The following is a 20,452-nucleotide window of genomic DNA, read 5'->3' on the forward strand; positions in this document are numbered from 1 at the left end:
AAATCTAGGTGCTACTGCATTTACTGTTGTTCCCCTATATTAGGCACTATCTCTCTCTATCCAGGTGTCCCAAATCTAGGTGTACCGCATTTACTGTTATGCGCCCATTTGAGGCACTTTTTCCCTCTATCCACGTGTACCAAATGTAGGTGTTACTGGATTTACTGTTGTGCCCCCATTTTAGGTGCTTTCTCCCTCTATCCCAGTGTCCCAAATCTAGGTGTTACTTCATTTACTGTTGTGGCCACATTTCAGACACGTTCTCCCTCTATCCAGGTGTCCCATGTGTGGGTGCTGCCGCATTTACTGTGTGCCCCCATTTTAGCCACGTTCTCCCTCTATCCAGGTAGCCAGGTACCTTTACACAAAACAGTTATACTTATAGATGCTGCGTCTAATTGCTGCTCATACTAACTGCAGTTGGCTCAAATCTGGGTGCCTTTGCATATTGATTAAACTCTCTCAAATGTAGCCTTCCCATCCATGGTAGTATCTCAACCACAGCCACTTCTAGTGCCCCCAACCCGCCCACCTCCAGTCACATCCTTACTCGACCATGGCAACCAGCACACACTCAAGCCGGACACATGGACAACCTAGATCTCTACCCCCACACCCTCTTCCCGTACATCACTACTGCACTCATCTAGACTCACTCACGCACACACTGCCACTCACAGCACACCTTCCCTCCCACATACAAGAGCAGCTCTCAAGCACTGCAGAATACAGCACAGAAACCCTACACCCTTGCACCCTCATTCCCGATCCCAGTACCACACTCATCCGGAATCATGCACATACACACTGCCTCTCATCACACATCTACCTGCTCACATACACACAGAGCTATCGGACCTTCCAGGTTACACTCCATCTGCCCTTCATCCTTCTCCCTTGCACACTCTTTCCTGAACCCAGTACCACACACATCCAGAATCCCTCACATACACACCGCCTCTCACATACACTACCCTACTCTCATACACACAGAGCTCTCAGACATTCCTAATTACACCTCTCCTTCCCTACATACTTCACCCTTGCACTCTTATTCCTTATCCCACATTACACCCCACAAAACCTTTTCACCTCCGACCCCTCAACTAAACCCCACACACATACAGACCCTTTGCCACCAGCAATCACAACACACCCTCAAACTCTGACCAGAGGAGCTCACTGGCCCACCATGAGTCACCCACTGCCTGCCCCCCTCCCAACAACCCCCACTGACCCTCCTCCTACCTCCAAATCCTCTTTCCTGTCCTTCCTCCCAGAGAACCCTCAGCCTCCTACATCCTCTCAGTAACAACACTCCAACTCTCAGAGTAGAGAGCCACTGTGGCTGCCCAGAAACAACTCATCCTTTCACTGTTTTCAATAACCCCTGCCTACCCCCTCCAATTCCCCCTGCTCCCCTTTCCGCTTCCCCAGATGGAAGGCCTCTCCCCCTCTCCCTCCTAAAGCGTCAAACTGCCCAGTGTCCAATTGTCAGACCAGAGGAGCCCCCTGATGCTCCAAAACATTGCCCGTTCCAGCTCAACCTGCACCTCTCTCGCTATACCCCTCTCCCTTGATCCCATTGCTACAACCCCAGGGACCACCACACATCAGTCTCAGTCTCTCTCTCACACGAGGGGAGGCTCCCCTTAGCCCAATTGACCATCCACTCTTCTCTCACCCTCCATCCACACAACCTTCCTGACATACTCTTTCAACCTGTCCCACACTCTCTCCAAAGCCACCTCAGAGGAATCCTGGGGGTGCTGTGACAGCTTATGGCCAAATCCTCCCCTGTCCAGGCCTACCCACACCACTAACTCAGGCGATATCTCCACCTCACCCTCAACTCTACATGCCTCAACTGCCCCTGCATCTGTCAGTCCACCTCTCCTCTCCTAGCCCCACTACCATGTCCCCTCTGCCTCCCACCTCCCTCCTCGAAGACAGCATCCCCCTTCCCTCTCCTTCAACCCTCAGCCCCTGCCCCTTCCCATCCCCATGCACCAGTTCATAACAATACCTAGCCAGACACCTCTGAACCACCCAGCACCTCTGACCACCATGCCTCAATCCCCTGAGCCATTTGCTACCAACCGAGCCACTCATCCCATGCCACTGCTCAGTCGAAGACCTGTGACTGCCCATCCTCTCTTCCCAGTCCCTAACTACCCGTGACCCTCTCTATGCACCCCTCTACAGGAGCTCCTCTGACCACCTCCGTCTGTCCTATTACACTGCCCTACCCAATCGACCCTCTCTGCACCACCAACACCAATCTACCAGCGACCCCAATCATCCCTGCTCTTTCAACCCCATACAACTGGAAAAACACCACCCCCACCAACCTCGGACAAAGTCACCTGTCTCCTCCTCAATGCCAGCTCCATAGCCAAGAACAGACACATCCTCTATGATTTCCTAACCTACAAGAACCCTGATCTTGTCTTCATAATGGAAACCTGGTTCGTGGATGACCTCAAGCCTATCGCTCACAAAGCATTCCCACCAGACTACTCACTGATCACCCACAGCAGACCTTCTAGAGGAGGTGGATTAGCCATCCTCCACAAACCTCACATCTATATTACCTCCACTGAAACACAACCCAGCACAGCTAACTGCAACTCCCTCCTAGTCAAAATCTCTCTCTTGCCTACTCTCTCACACAGCTTCCTACTCATCTGCAGGCCCCCCGGGTATGACATACACTTTGCCACTAGCCTATGCATCTCACTAGCAGCCATTCTAGTTAACCACCCCACACTCACCCTACTGGGAGACCTTAACATCTGGTTTGACCTCCGCAACAACTCCATGACCCTACCCCTGGTCAACAGCACATCACAGGACCCATGCATACTTCTGGCCACACCCTCTGCACCATTTTCAGCTCTTCCGACCTCATCTCCATGTCCACCTCTCAACCCCTCATCTGAACAGATCACTCTGGTATACCTTTATGTATCCTCACACCGCTGGCACCCAACAAGCCCTCCTCTAGCCCTACATCTCAATTCAAGTGCTCGAACAAGGTCAAGGTACTACCAGACCTGGCTGAGGCACTGCTAAGCACCCTCCCCTCCCCTCACTCATGACCACAGATAGAACTTTACCCATAGAGCTAAACAGCTCCCTCATTCCCCTAACCACTGTTCACTCCTTCCTGCAAAGGACCTACCTACAAATGGTTCACTCTGCACCTGAAGGCTCTAAAAACCCAGAACTGCTCCCTTGCGTGCAAATGGTGAGCTGTACCCCGTAAAGCAAACCGGTACTCACTCAACACCACAGAAATTACAAATCAGAGATCTGAGATCAGAGATGTGAAAGGCCAAACACGCCTATTATAATAAAAGGATCCTGAACTGCCATAGCGGCGGCAAATAGCTCCACAGGATGATCACAAAAGTCCTGAACCTGCCCTGCACTCCTGTCTGCCCCCTAACAAACGCTCACCGCAGTCCTTTCTGCCTCCTAACAAACGCTCTGCAACTCCCTGAAAGCTTCCACAAAACAGCCCTAGACAGGACGGCCACCCTCAATGCCAAACTCTCTATCCTATCCACCCACCCTACACCCGCTCTACAAAAACCAACCCTCCTCCCCACTGAGAACCCTCCTTTCTTCTCTTTTTTCAACCCTATCTCAAACAATGGTTTGTGAAAATACTATCTGTCAGCCGACCCACCGGCTCCCCCCTCAACTCTTGTCCCGCCTCTCTCCTCAAAGAAATATTCAACTCGACCGGTGCAGGAGATCTGGCAAGGTCCATTCTTAACGACTCCCTCACCTCCAGCAACTTCCCAAAATGCTTCAAAACTATGCATGGCAAACCTCTGCTTAAAAAGCATCCCTTCAATCTTCTCCTACCAATCAACTACAGGCCCAGCTAAAAGACCAGATTCTTGGAAAAACCTATCAACTGCACTGCATACCCACAGCTCAATGGTTTTGTGAGATATACCAATGTCCCAGACCCTGCACAATCAGGTTTCTGTCCATTCCAAGGAGCAGAAACAACGCTGATCTATATCTGGGATTACCTCAAAGTTACAGCAGACTCAGAAGGATGTGCAGCACTTGTTGTTCTTGACCTCTCAGCAGCACCATTAACCACATGATCCTCCTTGACATACTGCACTCCTTCGGAATACGAGATTCAGCGCTCACCTGGATCGCCTTATTCCTCACTAATAGACAGCAAATCACCCATCCCCCCTTTTCTCTCCTCTGCATGACCGGTAAACACTGGAGTACCCCAAGGCACCTTCCTTTCTTCCCTTCTCTTCAACCTTCACATGACCGCCCTGCACAGGATCATCGACTCACACAACCTCACCTGCTAGAATTATGCAGATGATGCATAAATCATCTTGAGAATTCCTAAATTGATCACCTACTCTCACCCTGACCTAGCAGCATGTCTCACGGACATCGACCGCGTGATGATGACTAACCATCTCCTTCTGAATGCAGGCAAAACAGAGATCATGGTATGTGGCAAAACTGCTCTATTTCCCCAACCGACTCACTCAGCCTCCCCCTCCAACCACCACCACTGTCAAAAACCTCAGCTACACAATGGACTTGGACCTAACTCTGTCTCACTACATCAACATTGCATCCAAATCCCGTCATTTCCACCTTAGGCTCCTGAAGCACATCTTCCGTTACCTCACCTACCCCACCAGACTGGCTGTAATTATGTCCATTGTCATGTCCAGCCTTGGTTATACAAACTTCCTCTACCTTGTTGCACTGGTCTACCAGTTAGAAAAGACTGCAGAACTCAGCTGCCAGACTGCTTCTTGCATTGGGGTGAAGGTACCACATCTCACATTTTCTCTGCACCCTACACTGGCTCCCAATTGGACACAGGGCTACCTTCAAATTCCTATGTGTTACCCACCGAGCGGTTTACAAAACAGGCCCCAAATTCCTACAACAACAGATTACGTCTTACCACCCAAATCGCACCCTGAGGTCCGCAGTGCCCTCCTCCTACTGATCCACCCCTCTGATTCAGCTAGGATCAGAGGGTCCATCTACTCAATCTTGGTGCCAACTGTGTGGAAATCACTGCCTCCCTGCTTTAGACACATGAAGACAACAGGGCTTTCTGGACGGCACTCAGAACATGGCTCTTTGCATAAAAACACATAAGGGAATGCCATGAACACTCAATTTACCACCACAACCAACATATGGCTTGGTATCCCGCTCAATAAGGACCCTTTCATAGACTCTCAGGCCAGATGATATCCACCCCATTATCTGGAACCGTCGCCACAGACTTGAAACCCGAATCGTAGTAGCATCCATGTACATGACGGAATTGAATCATTGCCTTCTTTGGCCACAAAATACTGTATGTTCTGAGGCCTAGAGATATCTATCTCCATTCTGTACTGATTGTGCTAAACTCGTAACCAAGCACTAACACTCATGAGCTTGATCAAGGCCATGCAGTTCTGCAATTATGCAGTACGCTATCAGTCCAACAAATGCAAATGCTTGCTGATCTTACTCATCTGGAAATCCACGAGCAGAACTACTGGGGGTAAGGGTGGCGTCCAGCACTTATTTTGTTATTCACACCTATCTGGGAATGTAATTAGCAGGACTACCTACCTGGAATATATCTAGCAAATCTAGCAACCCAAGCACTAATAGCACTTATGAACTTGATTATTGCCCTGCAAATATGCACTATGCTATCAGTCCCGGAAATCCCCTTGCGTGCTAATCCTGCACACTTGGAAATCCCTGAGCATTACTATGTACAGAGGACCGTCTAGCACTTGTTCTTTGCTAATCCCATCTATCTGGGAATGTATTTAGTAGTATCTAGCTATCAGAAATCCATTCAGCAGAACTACCAACCGAGGACGTCTCAGGCACCTATACAGTAATAACACGAGTTGGGAGAGATCTGCCTGTCACCACCCGTCCGTCTTCACCAAAGGAATTTGACCCAACAAGACACAGGGAGGACCTTAGCCTAACAGCCCAAACCCAAATGGAAATATCACCCCCCCGACAGGCACTGGAAGCTCAACAGGAACAGGGGCCCCCTGGAAAGCAAACAGACACTCAAACACACCATTATGCTAACTCTTTCCTCTACACCAATAAACAATAGAATGCAGCTACACCCCTAAATTAATTTGGCCTAGCTGCACACATACTCATACACCTCCACAATCAATCACCAGAACACTCTTTAGAATGCAACTATAGCCCTCGAATTTGACCAAGCTGCACACAAAATCAAATTCACAAACTCCAGCACCGTCAGACTGCAGCTAGCCAAGTCCATTGGCCTTGTTGCACACATCTACTGATCTGACACAACCACTGCACCACACCTAGCACTAGTATGCAGCTACACACCACTCATTCCACACTGGATGCACACATACTGAGTGCAACCAAGCACGTTTTACTACATTACTCTCTCCACTGACCTGCACTGCGGTCCCCGAGGGTGTTCAACCCACAGCACTTTGGAATCATACCAATGGTTAAAGGCTATCTACAAATGCCCAATAACATAATAAAACAAAAACATAAGGCTGTGTGGGCATTAAGGTATACAAATACAAATATCAATAAGGTGAGCTTTAGAAAAGGAAATACAATGGCATAGAAAGGTAGAGAATGCCATAGGAAAAAGAGGGAAAATGATAGGGATCCATGAGGAGTTGTAAAGCGTACCTGGGCCTCCACCAGTGGAAGTCAAAGAAGCAGAGTGGGACAGAAAGTAGAAAGAGTGGCACATGTTCTAGTGTTAAAGGGAAAATCCAGGATTCACTGAAAGAATGAAAGAAAAAATCAAGTGCAGATGATGTTTTATTGCAAGTGGAGCATGCATTCGAACAGTAGGAGAGAGGGTTGGAGGAAAGGGGATATGGATATTAGATTATTTTTTATTTTTATTATTTAAAATGATATAGTTTATATATAAACTTTTCATTTATAAACTTTTCTGATATAATCATCATTCCAAGGTTTATATACAGGCTGTTAACAACTACACAAGAAAACACAGAGAAGAGAGAGAAAGAAGAAAAAATAAAAGAAACATGCAGACATAACTAAAGTCAATGTGAGAAATAAACCAGCTGTACTACTATCTCGATTTGTCCAATTCTGTATGTTATGAAGAAATGGTGTAATTGTGAAGATTAGTTTGTCAACTTGTTCATTCAGTATCAAGGTCCATCTGATCTCGGCATCCAATTGCTGGGTTGAAGTCTTGAAGACAAAGAGGGCTCTTTTTTAAGCAAGAGCAGGACAAACCATGATCAGATGGTGCAGCGTTTCCGGTGTTTAAGGATCCTGAAAGAAGCAACAATATTGTTCTGTGATGGCTATTTGTCTACATTTAGCTAATTTGTGTTGCGTTGGAGTCGTGTTCAAGCGGATTTTCAAGTAGCTGTCACAAATGTTTTGATCCGGGAATCTGGATAAGTATTTAGGAAGTTCGTTGCTAGCACGTATGTTGCCATCACATTGGAGATTCATACGATACATTCCTTTCTCCTTGATTGTCTTTATCCAGTCGTTCCACTGGAACTTTATTTTTGCATTTTGTGGTTGTATGGTTAACATTTCAATAGAGATATCCTCATTTATCAGTTGATGTTCGCAGGATTTGTATGGCTGGTATTTTTCCATCAGACGTCAATTTGTGGAATATGTCGAATTGTTTCCATAGGACAATGGAAGCTAGTGATTGGGTCGCTACTTCATGTCTTATTCTGGCCATTGAGTAGTTCGGGGGGAGCCTCCGAATTTTCCGCCAGCAGATGGCTTCAAGTTTTAGCCAGTTGATGAATGATCATGCATTCACTTCCATAGGTTATAATGGGAATTACTTTTTGTCTGTAGTAGGAGATTATGGGTTTTAATGAGAACTTGCCATATGTTTGGTGTAAAAGGCATCCTTGCCTTGCCACGGATTGCATTTTCTCTTCTAGGTTGATTGCCCATTCTTTTTCAAACCTAGATTGATTCATTGGTATTCCTAGATATTCGAAAGTAGTGACTTCAGCCAGTTCGTTGCCATCTAATGTGAGCTTGAGAGGTCATTTCTTATTGTTTCGGTGTTTCGTTAAAATCATAACTTTCGTTGTTTTGGCATTGATTCACAGTTGGTTGTGTTCCAAATATTCGCCCAGAAGCCATAGACTAGTTTGTAGACCAGATGCCGTCTTATCAAGTAAGACAATGTCATCTGTGTACATCATTGCCGAAAATAGGGACAGAGTTGATTTTTGGAGGGTTTAAGGAAGCTGTCTCGGAGGGGATCTTCAAAATCTGCCGTAAAAAGGTTGTAGAGAGTAGCGGCGGGAGGACAGCCCTGTTTCAAGTGTTCCATGTTCTGATGGGACAAGTGGTTGAGCCTTCTTTATATAGTCTAATGGTGATTGATGTGTTGGAGAATAGAAGTTTGATTGTTTCGATAATCTCTGTAGGGCATTTCCAAGCTTTTAGTTTGTTCCACAGTTTTTGTCTAGAAATGGCATCAAAAGCCATATGGAGATCAATAAAGGCTACATGTACAGTGGTGTTATTCTTTATAGGTTCATGTTTGATCAAGTTTAACAGTAAGCGATTCACATTGGTGCCAACATTGCCTAGTAGCAAATTGGTTAGTGTTTGTTGCCCACTGGGTTTGTTTTTTAAGAAGGAAGGAAGCAAACAGTTTCCCTATGCGATCAAGAAGAGCTATTGGTCGGTAGTTGCACGGCTCATCTCTATTTCCCTGCCTAAAGATCGGTGTTAGGGTGGCAGTTTGTCATATGCAAGGGATCTGGTTTAGTTTGTTAATTAGGGAGAAGAGTTGGTCCGTCAGGTTTGCCCAGTTCTCAGGATCCTGCTTGATAGTGGCATTGGAAAGGCCATCGGGACGAGGGGCATGGGAGGCATTAAGGTTGTGAATCATCTCTACTATTTCTTGTTTATCCACTTCTTTATCTGGGAATTGTCAGAGATGGTGTGATCCGCTGGACGAGCTTTGTAAATGGTAGCGAAATGCTGTATCCATTTTTGTTGAGTGACATTTGCGACCAGCGTTTTCTGGTACTGAGAGTTGTTATTCAGCAGATTCCAGAGCTCTTTCAGGTTACGGTTGTTGAATATTGTCAGGATGGCTTCTGCATCTTTTTGCAGTAAAGTCAATTGATCGGTTTTTCTCCAGTTAGAATACAATTGTTTGGCTGTTTTTATTTTTAGAATATTATCTGCGTTCATATTTTTCCTCAGTAGGCGTAGCGTTTTCCGCATGGCTTTCTTTTTGTCCACCAATTCCGCATTGTATGTGTGTTTGTGCATCTTTTCCCTTAGCAGGGATTTTTTTTTTTATGGGAGGGAATCAAGAGCCATTCATAATTCAGTTTATCAATGTCTTCCATTTTTGCTTGTTGGAAGAGACTAGGCAAATTAGTTGCTAGAGTTTGACTTATTCTCAATCTTGAAGATGAGCCATTGATTTCTAGTTGAATGGGTGGTTATTTATCTCTATGTTGTGTCAGGCCTAATCCTTGTATTGTTAACATGTGATGATCACTGTTCAGAATTGGAATAGTATCTACTTTCACTACTGAGTTGTTAAGCTCCAAGGATAGATAGATAAAATCAATTATTGCACAGTAGTTTCCACAGACCCAGGTGGATATGATATTATGTTGGTCGCCAGTGGGGTGTCCTGTTAGGATAAGGTTACAGATGTTTGTTTCTTTAGTCCATCTCCAAGATCAGGTTGAGAGATCATTCTGGTCTAAAGGTTGACCGTTTGAGGCATACATGTGGATGTTCAAATCTCCACAAATAATGATTTCGATGTTTCGATGTTTATCAGTTAGGTCGTCTATCGTCATGAATACGCCATCAAGAAAGATGTCATCGTTGATGGCCACCTGGTTCCAGTATAGATTCATGATCAATACAAGTCTGTCTTGAACTAGAGTAAGGGATGGTAAGTGTTGTTTATCAACTTAATTTTGTATCCTTATAATGGTGTTTTGTGTCCATGGGTTTATGTTCACAGAACTAACTAAACTCCAATTCGGAATTTCTATGTGGAGCCGGGTTCAAAAAGTTTAAGAATCTGTCACAGCAGGATGTCCCAGTCAGCCATGTTTCTTGGAGACATATAATGTTAAATGTTTCTAGTTTCAGGGATGGTTGGTTGAATAGATGAGCGTTCCCTCTGCTGTTCCATGAACACAGTGACCAGTGGATATCGTCTGGTGATTTTGATGGTTATGAGTTGTAATTCCTATTGTGTGTCTTGTTTGGTTGGTATCAGTCGTATTCTCTCCGTATGGGGTGTTTATTGAGATCAGGTCTCGTCCTGTTCTGAGGACGTTCAGAAGGGTAGTCTGGTCAGCAAAGTCGCATCAACTTAGGTGTTTGCAGTTCCACGTTGTATATTTTTTCTTCAAGGAGCTTCTCTAGGTGGGAACTCTGGATCATAGGTATTGAGGCTTCGCTTCCCATTTTTATTATTCTCTGTGAGTAGCGTACATCTGAATCCAAGTTTTAATAGAGTTCTTTCCATCAAGAGAATATGCTTCATAGCAGCGATATCTCGGAGTTCAATTCATATTATATCTAAAAGGTGTTCATCCTTGAATATTACCGTCTTGATGTCCTCTGAACAGATCGCTTTCAGTTGAGGTATTGCATGAAGAAGCAAAAGGACATTCGTCCTATTTAGGATCAAGGGTTCCGGTCGATGTGCCACATTTTCCAGCCTCAGGGCATAGTGTGGTCTCTGAATCAGGGGGTTCACAAATAAGGGCGGAGTAAGGTCTTCAGCCGCTATGGGATTCCTGTCTACAAAGTGTGATCCTCGCTGGCCCTTATCTATCGAAATGCCTTGGTTTGTCCATGCCGAATTCCAATCGTCCGGCGAGTTGTCATCAGTAGCTGGCTTCTCCACATGGGTTGCTGAGTTTCTTGTTTAACAGTTTGAGGACAAATTGAAATGTCCTTGCAGGTTAGGTCAAATGAGATGTATATCTCAGAAGACTCACTGACATATTCATCGATGACAACCAGCGCAGACTCATTAGGACATGTAGGGATCTCGTTCTCCTCTGAGTCTTGAGGGTCCATAAGGATGGTTAAGTTAAGTAGTTCCTCTAATTGTGAGTTGTTATCTTCATAAGCTATTTTGGGAAACTTGATGGAGACAGTCTGAATATTCTGAGTTCTAGTCTTCGGAGACTTAACCTTTGACTCTACTGCTTTTCAAGTCTCTTGCTGCCTGTTAGCGGATTGTTCATGGAGTAACTTTATGTTCTGTACAAAGGCTCTTGAGGAAGTTTAAGGATTGTTGGTTGCAGTATTGAAAAGTTTTATGTCGTAGCCAGAGGAGCCTGCACAGTTCCAGTCAGAGCCGGTTTCTTGCCTGAGTTTGGCTGAGAAGATATCATTGGATTAGCGGTACCAGTAAAGTTATCCTTGTTGAGGTGAGTGGTCACCTGAGTCTGCGGGAGAACATTTAGCCAAGAAATTAGGTCTGCTGTCAGTGTATTTTTTCCGCTCATTCTACTGATGCAATCTCAAATAGTCTTGACTGCCAAAGGCGAGTTTGTTCAGCTTCTGCGTCCAAATGCTTCCCTATGGTATTGATAAAGTTCTCTGTGTGAATCTGCTTAGAATGAATCATGGCTAGACGTCTCGATTGATCCTGAATGCTGTCATTATTGGTTTCATGAAGTTTCAGAAATGGTATCATGGATTGAGAAATGATTGAAATAAGCATATTTTGTAAGTCTATCATAGTTGTTGGTATCCTCTGCAGATTATGTTCGTCGTGATATTTATTCATGGGGTTGATCCCTTTGTTATCATCATCATGAGTCGATGGTGGTGGGATCGGGTTCTGCTTCTCTCTTGTCTGGGGCGAGGAAAAGAGGGACTCTTCCATTTCATAGGTAATTTGATTTAAGAGTGATTTATTGATGTTCTTCAACTTCTGTAGTTCGGATTTGGTGCAGGGTAGGTATTTGATGTGTGGTTGGAAGCTTCTAACTAAGGGAGTCGAGGTGTCTGAGTTGCAGTATATCACCAAAGACTTCTTTTCTTTTTTCCAAACTACTCATTAAGGATTCAATTTCCGTGATATCCAGGGAAAGGGGAGCAGCTTTGTTATTTGGTCGAGGTAGTGGAAGCGAGGGAAGTCCTTTGTCAATTTTCTGTGCAGTGTGTAATTGAAGCCATTTCAGTTTGGCCTGCTTGCCTTTTTCTTTTTTCGAATTATCGGTCGAAGATGATCAGGCATTCTGACTATGAATGGCTAAATTAGGTGGTTGGAGGCCAGATACTGTCAATAAGGCTAGATTATCTGATATTACCTGTTCTGTTTTTTGCTTACGTTGGGAGTTCTCAGGTGGAGTAACCAGAAGAGATTGTGGTATTGGCTCCTGATGGGCTCCTTCTTCCGGTGATGGGCAGTCATCACGTTGTGATTGGGTCAGGGGGGTTTTATTACTGGTTCTGTGTCGCGGTGGTTGCAAGAGACTGATGTTCCTGTCTTTTAGCAGACTTTTGTTAACTTCATTCTGAGAAGTCAAGCTAACAGGAGGACTCGGCAGCTGAAACATGTGTGGAATGGCATTGGTGATGTCCCTGTGGATCGGTACTTCATGTGGAATGCTGCAGTCGGGCTCATCTATCAGAGCAGAGCAGGTTTTCGCAGCAGATAAAGGTAGGGTTTCTTCGCTTGGGTGCATGGCGACTCTGGTCAAGATCTCATCTGGAGTCACCCAGACAGGCTTCTGAGTGACTGACGACTCATCATTGCCACCAATGCCAAGTTCCAGTGAAATGGCCGTTGATTGGATTTTCACTTTGACTGAAATTAAATCGTCTTGAGGTTGGTATAGCTCTGATGTCATAACTTTTGTTAGGCAGGTGAGGCTTCAGGTTGTTGTGTTTCAAGTGGTCCTGGCGGGCTTGGTAGATCTGGTTCAATAGGTGAGCGCTGTGACACAGATGAAGAAGCACTTTTCTTAAGCTTATGTTTGTGCATTATTTGTTCGATAGTTGATTGTGTGATATCGAGTAGGGGCTGAGTGGAAGGGTTTCCACCCAGTTTCCCGCGCTGCCTTGTTCTTGGGCCTGTTACATTGGCCAGGATTTTTGTCTGGGTCGTAGATGTCATACTTGTCCTTAAAGTAGTGAAGGTGTCAGCAATTTGGCATCAAGGGGATGGATGGAGACACCAGGCGATTGCTCTGAGTGCGAGGGAGGTTTACGTGAAAGGCGCAGCAAATGGGATCAAAGGGGCGGGTTCCCGCAGTCTCCCGCGTGCAGCCCTTTATCCAGATTTAACACCAGTGGTCGAAGTGAGCGGAATGGTTTCGTTTTAAAATAAAAGTGTAGGAAGAAGTTGAAACCTTCACTTTCAGTGCGCTGCACTGAACGTTCCCTTACACAGCAGGTGCAAGTGTTTTGGAGGGTGTATTGTGTGTGGGAGGGGTTGTGGCAAGGGGGTTTGTGGGGAGCAGGGGCAGGCCAGCAGGGAACATAGTTCCACTACTTCTTTTCATGCACTTCGACCACTGTGTAACACTGTCTGTGGTAGCTGCTTTCCGGGGTATAAATGAGCTCTATCGAGGATTGGATCAGCCCGGAGCTTGGTGTTTATAGTTTGTATGTCGCCAATGGCAGAGAGATGTTTAGAAATCCACAATATATCAAAGGAACTCACAGAATAGCGTGTGGGCGTTGCAAACTGGATCAAAGGGGCATGCCCACACAGTCTCCCATGCGCTGCACTTTATTAGTTTGAAGCGCTATATGTGGGTACCACGATCTTTCGCCAGGGATTGAGTCAGCTCGTGACTTGATAGCTATGATAAGATTAACTCACTGGCGGAGTGATAGCATAATGATCCGAGGGCTTTTCAGAGAGCTCGTAGAATACAGAGTGCCCACCCCGCTCAATCTCTAACTTGCTCCTACTTGCTCCGCGATCAGAGTCAGATGTTAGTAATATCAGGGGAGGTTCGCCAGGGCTTACGGGCGCTCTGAGAAGGTTAGGGTAATGGCATAGAATCATGCAATAAACACAGTTTGGCCACACCTCGGAGGAAATACCAGTAGAAGGTGGTGCCTTCTGGGTCGAAGAATCAGAGCTCAGAGCGAGGGCGGGATGATGCAGTTACAGTTTTCAAATAGTATTGTCATCTGTTGCATAAGTACACACATTATTTCATAGGTTTTTCAATTGAGTACCCATACTCACACCATTACCAGATATTCTTATCACAAAACAGTTGGCATTTTCCATCAAATCCCCGCGTACGCCTTCCATTGGCTGTAATGCCCATCACATGACCAGGGAACTCACACCTTTGCTAAGCCTATCCATTTAATTCCCAGATGCTCAAAAGATTGCCTCGTATTAATATTATATGACTAGTTAATCAAACCATTGAAAGTGGCTGCTATGTTGGGCTTAGGTACCCACATAATTTGGCAGGCATTGCCAGCATATGTCCCTGCACGTTCACTAATGCCAAGTCTTTCATTAAAAGGCCATTGTGCATACACTATTGACAGGGATTTCTATACGAATACAGAGTACCAATCCCGTTGCCAGGTATTTTCATCAACACTGTATACTCACAACATTTCTAGGAATTGACACAGAGGACCTGCTGGACACATGCGTTGGCAGCTGTTACCATAACCATCCCAGCTACACATATTTAGTTCGAAATTGCCATAAAAAGCACATGTGTGCATACCATTGCTAGATGGTGTCATTAAGACTGTGTGTCAAGCACCCGTTCAGCTTATTGCCATAAATGACCATACAATGCCATAATTCACGCAGATATACAATTAAATGAAATTGCCATCCAATAACAAGGTTATGCCACCATTGCCAGGATTTGTCATCATATGCCTCGGTTCTCACACCATTGCCAGGTATTGTCATTCTAATTCCTGATACTCGCCATATTGTTAAACATTGCCATCAACAATACATTATTGTCTTTGTCATTGAAAAGCCAATGTTAGATAATGGCACCAAAAGGAAAGATATTAAAACTATAATAATATGGCAGGTGCTGGAGTCATATGGCAGGACCTCACATTACATGTTTTGCTCTCATATGATGGGTTTGGCTGTTCAAAGCAGAGGTATGCAAACCATATCCAGGTTTTGCTGCAGTGTGATGAGGTACTCGACTATTTGTTTGGCATTGTCATCATTTGACCAGTTCCTCGCACAATTTACTAGGTATTGCCACCAAATGCACCGGTAATCCCACCATTGTCAAATAACATCAGCAAACGTTCAGTTGCATGCAATTTACAGGCATTGTCTCCCAATGTCCAGAGGTTCAAACCATTTCCATATGACAGGTATAGGCATCACATGCTAGTTACACAAAGCATATGCTGTGTTTTGCCGTCATATCTCAAACTACTCACACCATATGCGTGGTTTTGCCTTCAGACGCATAGGCTCTCACATCGTTTAGAAGTATTGCTATGAATTGCCTAGGTGATCACATCAGTTGCTACGTATTGACATTAAGTACACAAACTCTCAATAAGTGCCATGCATTTTAGTTAAACATCCAGGTACTCATACCATTGCCAAGTAATGACATCAAAAGTACAGTTACTTTCAGTGTGCCTGGTATTTCTATCGAAAACACAGGTACCAATAGAATGTCCATATTTTGTAATCAAATCCCCACCCAGTCACCCCCCCTCCCCGCACCCACTCACTCCATTATCAGATAATAGGATCAAATGCTCAGGTATGTGTTCATTGTCACAGATGTCCTTTAGATGACCATGTACTTACACCATTTCCATGGAGGACCTCAAATTCCTAGGGACACACACATTATGATAGCGGTTGCCACCGAATGCCAATCTACCCACATAATTGGCTATAAATTGTCATCAAATAAGCAGGCACTCCGTTCCCAGGTTGTTTCACATGCCCAGGTAGTCACAATAACACATTATTTCCATCAAATACACAGGGTCTCACGTAGCTGGCAGGGATTGCTGTGAAGCACCGAGATACTGAGTTCATTGTCATCCTATGTCCAGGTACTAACCACTGGCAAGCATTGCCATCAAATGTTCACGTACCCAAACCATTCACAGATATTGCCATCTAATTCCAAGATGCTCCAACATTGCCCGGCAGTGCCACTGAAATTCCAAATGTTCAAACTGTTGCTATGTATTGCAATCAAATATATTGGTATTCACAGATGTGGCTTTGCCATATAATACTCACATACAACAGAGGAAGGCATGTTCATTAAAAGGAACAGTGCTCACACCATTGCACTGACATCATATGCTAGGTAATGTTTTGCCATCGTTTGAACAGCTACACTCATTAGATGTCAACTTTGACCATCCAATAATCAGACATTCACACCATTGTGCAGACATTGACATGCATTACCCAGGTACCATATTATTTAATGCCCATTAACACTTGCCATTCTCAGGTATCAGTACCAAATATCCAGGAGCGCATACAATTGACAGGTATTTTCCTCACATGCCTTGACACGTATACTGCTAACAGGGATTACATGCAATGCCCAGGTACACAAACACTGTTATCAGGTGCCCAAATACACAATTATCACAGATTGTCAACATATGGACAGATGATCACATTATTGGAAGGTGTTTCCATGGAAGAAATAGATAAGCACACAATTTGACAGGTATTGCCATCAAGGGTCCTGCTACTGTATGTGCACCACTGATAAATACCCAGCGACACACACATTTGTGTGTATTGTCATCAATTAAGTTGTTCAGACATTACCATCACATGCAGAGATATAATTATCTAGGCATTATCTTCATCAAGCAATTTATTGCCATCGAATACCACAGTGCTCATACTATTGAAAGGGATATCCTTCAAATACACAGTCCATGAGATAATTGAAACATATAGGCATCACATGCTTAGGTATTAAAATAATTGCCAGGTTATATAATCAAAGGATGAGATACTCACACCATTGCCGGATATTGACATCAAATGTCTGGGTTCTCAGTCCATTACCAGGTATTGCCACTTTATGTCCAAGTACACAAACCAATACCAGATATTGTCATCACAAAATGGGAAATGGTACTAGTGGCAGGTTGTCTATCAAATGCACAAGTACTCACATAATAGCGATTGTGAGCAATCAAATTCCTAACTAGCCACCCCTCCATCCAGTGGCATAACCAAAAACCCTGATGATTCCCCTATTGCGATGTATTTCTATTACATGCCTTCACACGTCTACTCCTCATGTTTTTTCATTGGATTGTAGTACAGCATTGCTCCACCAATCACAGATACATTAGCAGTCGAGGTGGCCTATGCAGAAGAGGGAGCAGTTGCCCTGGTCTGTGTCCAGGAAAATCTGGAGAATTCAACAAGATAGTGAACATAGGTTGAAGCAATTGGGAAAGAGAGACTCGGGAGATTTCTGGGCTGTGATCCATCAACTGGAAGGGAAAATGGAATCCAGGCAGTGCAACCTAGTATCCGAGGCCGATTGGATTGTGCACCTGAAGGAGATTTTTGGGAAACAGAAAAAAAACACTACAGAGAAAAAAAAGGGATGTGGTCTGGAATCTCACTCTTGATGAGCAATATATCATCAATCTAATTGGGAGCAGCTCTTCTTCTAGGGCAGCAGGCCCAAATGGCTTGACCTATCAGGTATTAAAAAATGATCCCTCTTTATCGGCTAGGCTTTTGAATTGGCTGGTCAAGGAGATCATGGCAAATCAGGGATTTCCAGTGTCCTGGAAATCTGCCATCGTCATTCCACTATTTAAGGGGGGCGATCGAACTGCAACGACCAACTACCCACCAATCGCCCTCCTTGATATAGAAAGTAAAATATTCTAAGGATCCTGATGGGCGAGCTTGAAGCCTGGGAAAGAAGGGTGAGAGTTCTCTCAAAATGACGGGCTTTAGGAGGGATCTGTCCACAATGTTAAATGGAGTGGTAATAAATCTTATGTCCGAGAACACAGGAAAGAAAGGGGAGCAAGAACTCTATGGGGCTTGGGTACACTTCTTAAAAGCGTTCGACCTAGTGGACAGAGGTAGACTGTGGGACAAATTAAGAAACAAGGGCATACCAGCGAGAATCTTGGACATGCTCATAGAACTTCACACGAATACTACAGTTAGAGTCCGGTTGGATGAGGAGGGGCACTTTTCAGACCCAGTGGGGGTTGAATGGGGAGTCAGGCAGGGTTGTTTAGGAGCGCCTTTATTCTTCAACTTTTATCTCTCAGATATGGGAGAGTACCTTGAGTCATCTGCATTGGCAAGTCCAATGTTAAATGGTGTTAAAATTCATTGGCCCGCTTATGCGGATGATGTAGTTTTGCTCGATAAAACAGCTATTGGGCTCCAATGCCTTTTCAGTAAACTACACTGTTATGCGGAAGAAAATGGCTTAGCCATAAATCCCATAAAATCAAAGATAATGGTATTCCAACAAAGAAACAAAAAGGTCAAATTCCAACAATGGAAGATAGGAGGCCAGCAAATTCCAAGAGTCGAAGAACTAACCTATCTGGGCTATAAAATATATGCATCCCCGCCAGTCTATAAGATCGAACATGACATTCTCATGAAACTGAAACAACTTGCAACACGAATGAAAAAAATCATGGTGAGATATTGTGGGTTCTCTTTGCGTCCTCTCATAAAATTCTATCAGGCCAAAGTAATCCCATTCTGCTTCATGGCATCTAAGCAAAACCGCAGATTTGGGAAGGGAACTGGCAAAGATGGGAGGGTGTGTTGTGGAAGGATGTTGTTAAGTGACTTCAATTCAGCACTCCAACTAAGTCAAAGCCTAGTCTGGGGTGCCCAAGGGAAGCCCTTATTTCTATATTTTATGACACGTTCATAGATCTGGATGATAAACCCTCGTATAATGCCCCTCTCTTTGAATCCCCCTGATCTCACTGAGCCAAGAAGTAGGTTTGTTTTGCAAATTAAAAGATTTATTTGAAAATTAAATATATACATATATATATATATATATCACACCTATTATGAATAAATTAATATTTGATAGCACACTTATGAATATAATGTTGATTAACAATGGGTAATGTTACAATTGCACACTCTTTTCAATCAGTGAGGAGTTAGTATAGAAAGGATAAGGTAGCAGAGAATACTTTTAAGGTTTCAAGGAAAAGCAATGATGGAAAGAATGCAGCACAGAAATAAACTGATATGGTTTCAACAAGAGATAATATGATCACTTTTTCTTTTGACAATTCACTCCCCCCCCTATGCAATATAATGAGATGGAAGGAGAACACACAGTTTTCAGGAATACAATCAAATGCAATACAAATTCCAGTTCCCCACTAGCAAGCTTAGAGCAACCGGTATGCTTTAAAACAGGCAGAAATACTTTTAAATGTGATTTGCAATGAAGTGAAAAATATGTAAAAATGATTTTAATTCCATAGAGGAGATTCAGGGTAAGTGATAGCTACTTAAGATTGATTCAGGTCAACACTATCAGTGATTCATGAGGGATTGTCAGGTTGAAAACGAATTTCAGCAGTTGCAGCAAAAGACAGCTATTTTAGACAGGTGGAGAAATTAAGTCAAATTGCAATTCGCAGCACTTTTCCCGAGTGCGTCAATCGCGATTACGGAAAAACTATAAGGAGTAGAAAGTCAGTTTTGGGCTTGTTGGAAAGCTAGGTTCTTAGCTTTAAAATGAAAGCTAAGAACCTAAGCTTTCCTAAGAACTGTATATTTTGAACCATATGTGCTCGTTCCTAGCACATATGATTCAAAAGATACGGACGATTTAGTGGAGGTAGTTTCTAAAATTAAAGTAAAGCTCAGAAGGACAAATGACACTTTCACAGGTTTGATATCACAGAATGGACACACGATTTCCATGATGCAGTTAGGACAGGTTAAAATAGTTTGAATAGGATTATTTTAAACTAAGAGATTGGTTCTGCACAGTTCTCAGGATACTCACTTCTAATTTTGTAAGGAATGGGCCTCGTCACAGATCTGGTCAACAGGTTTAGCTGCAGTTCTCTCTGCTCTGCTGGTCTGGATCTCTGGTTCTGGCAAAAGTTCTTGGCACTGCACAGCGGTCTCGTCTGATCTGCGGTTCTGGATACAGCTCTGCTTTCTGGGTCTGGTTCTGGTTCTAGCAAAAGGTCTTGGCTAGAATCAAACAGCACAGCCCGGCTGTTTTATTCTGATGTGCCCCTTGGAAGTCTGTGGTAAATCAGTTTGCAAAATTGTAAGGCCAGCTGAGAATACTTTTAGCTTGCAGTAGGCCTTCTGCTTCAAAGTTCTGGAGTCTGGAGTCTGGTTTTCTAAGTTCTGGTCTATGGATAATGCCTGAATTTGGAT

This window comes from Ambystoma mexicanum, chromosome 4q, assembly GCF_040938575.1.
Source record: "Ambystoma mexicanum isolate Mex_15411 chromosome 4q, UKY_AmexF1_1, whole genome shotgun sequence".
In the NCBI taxonomy this organism is placed as follows: domain Eukaryota; kingdom Metazoa; phylum Chordata; class Amphibia; order Caudata; family Ambystomatidae; genus Ambystoma; species Ambystoma mexicanum.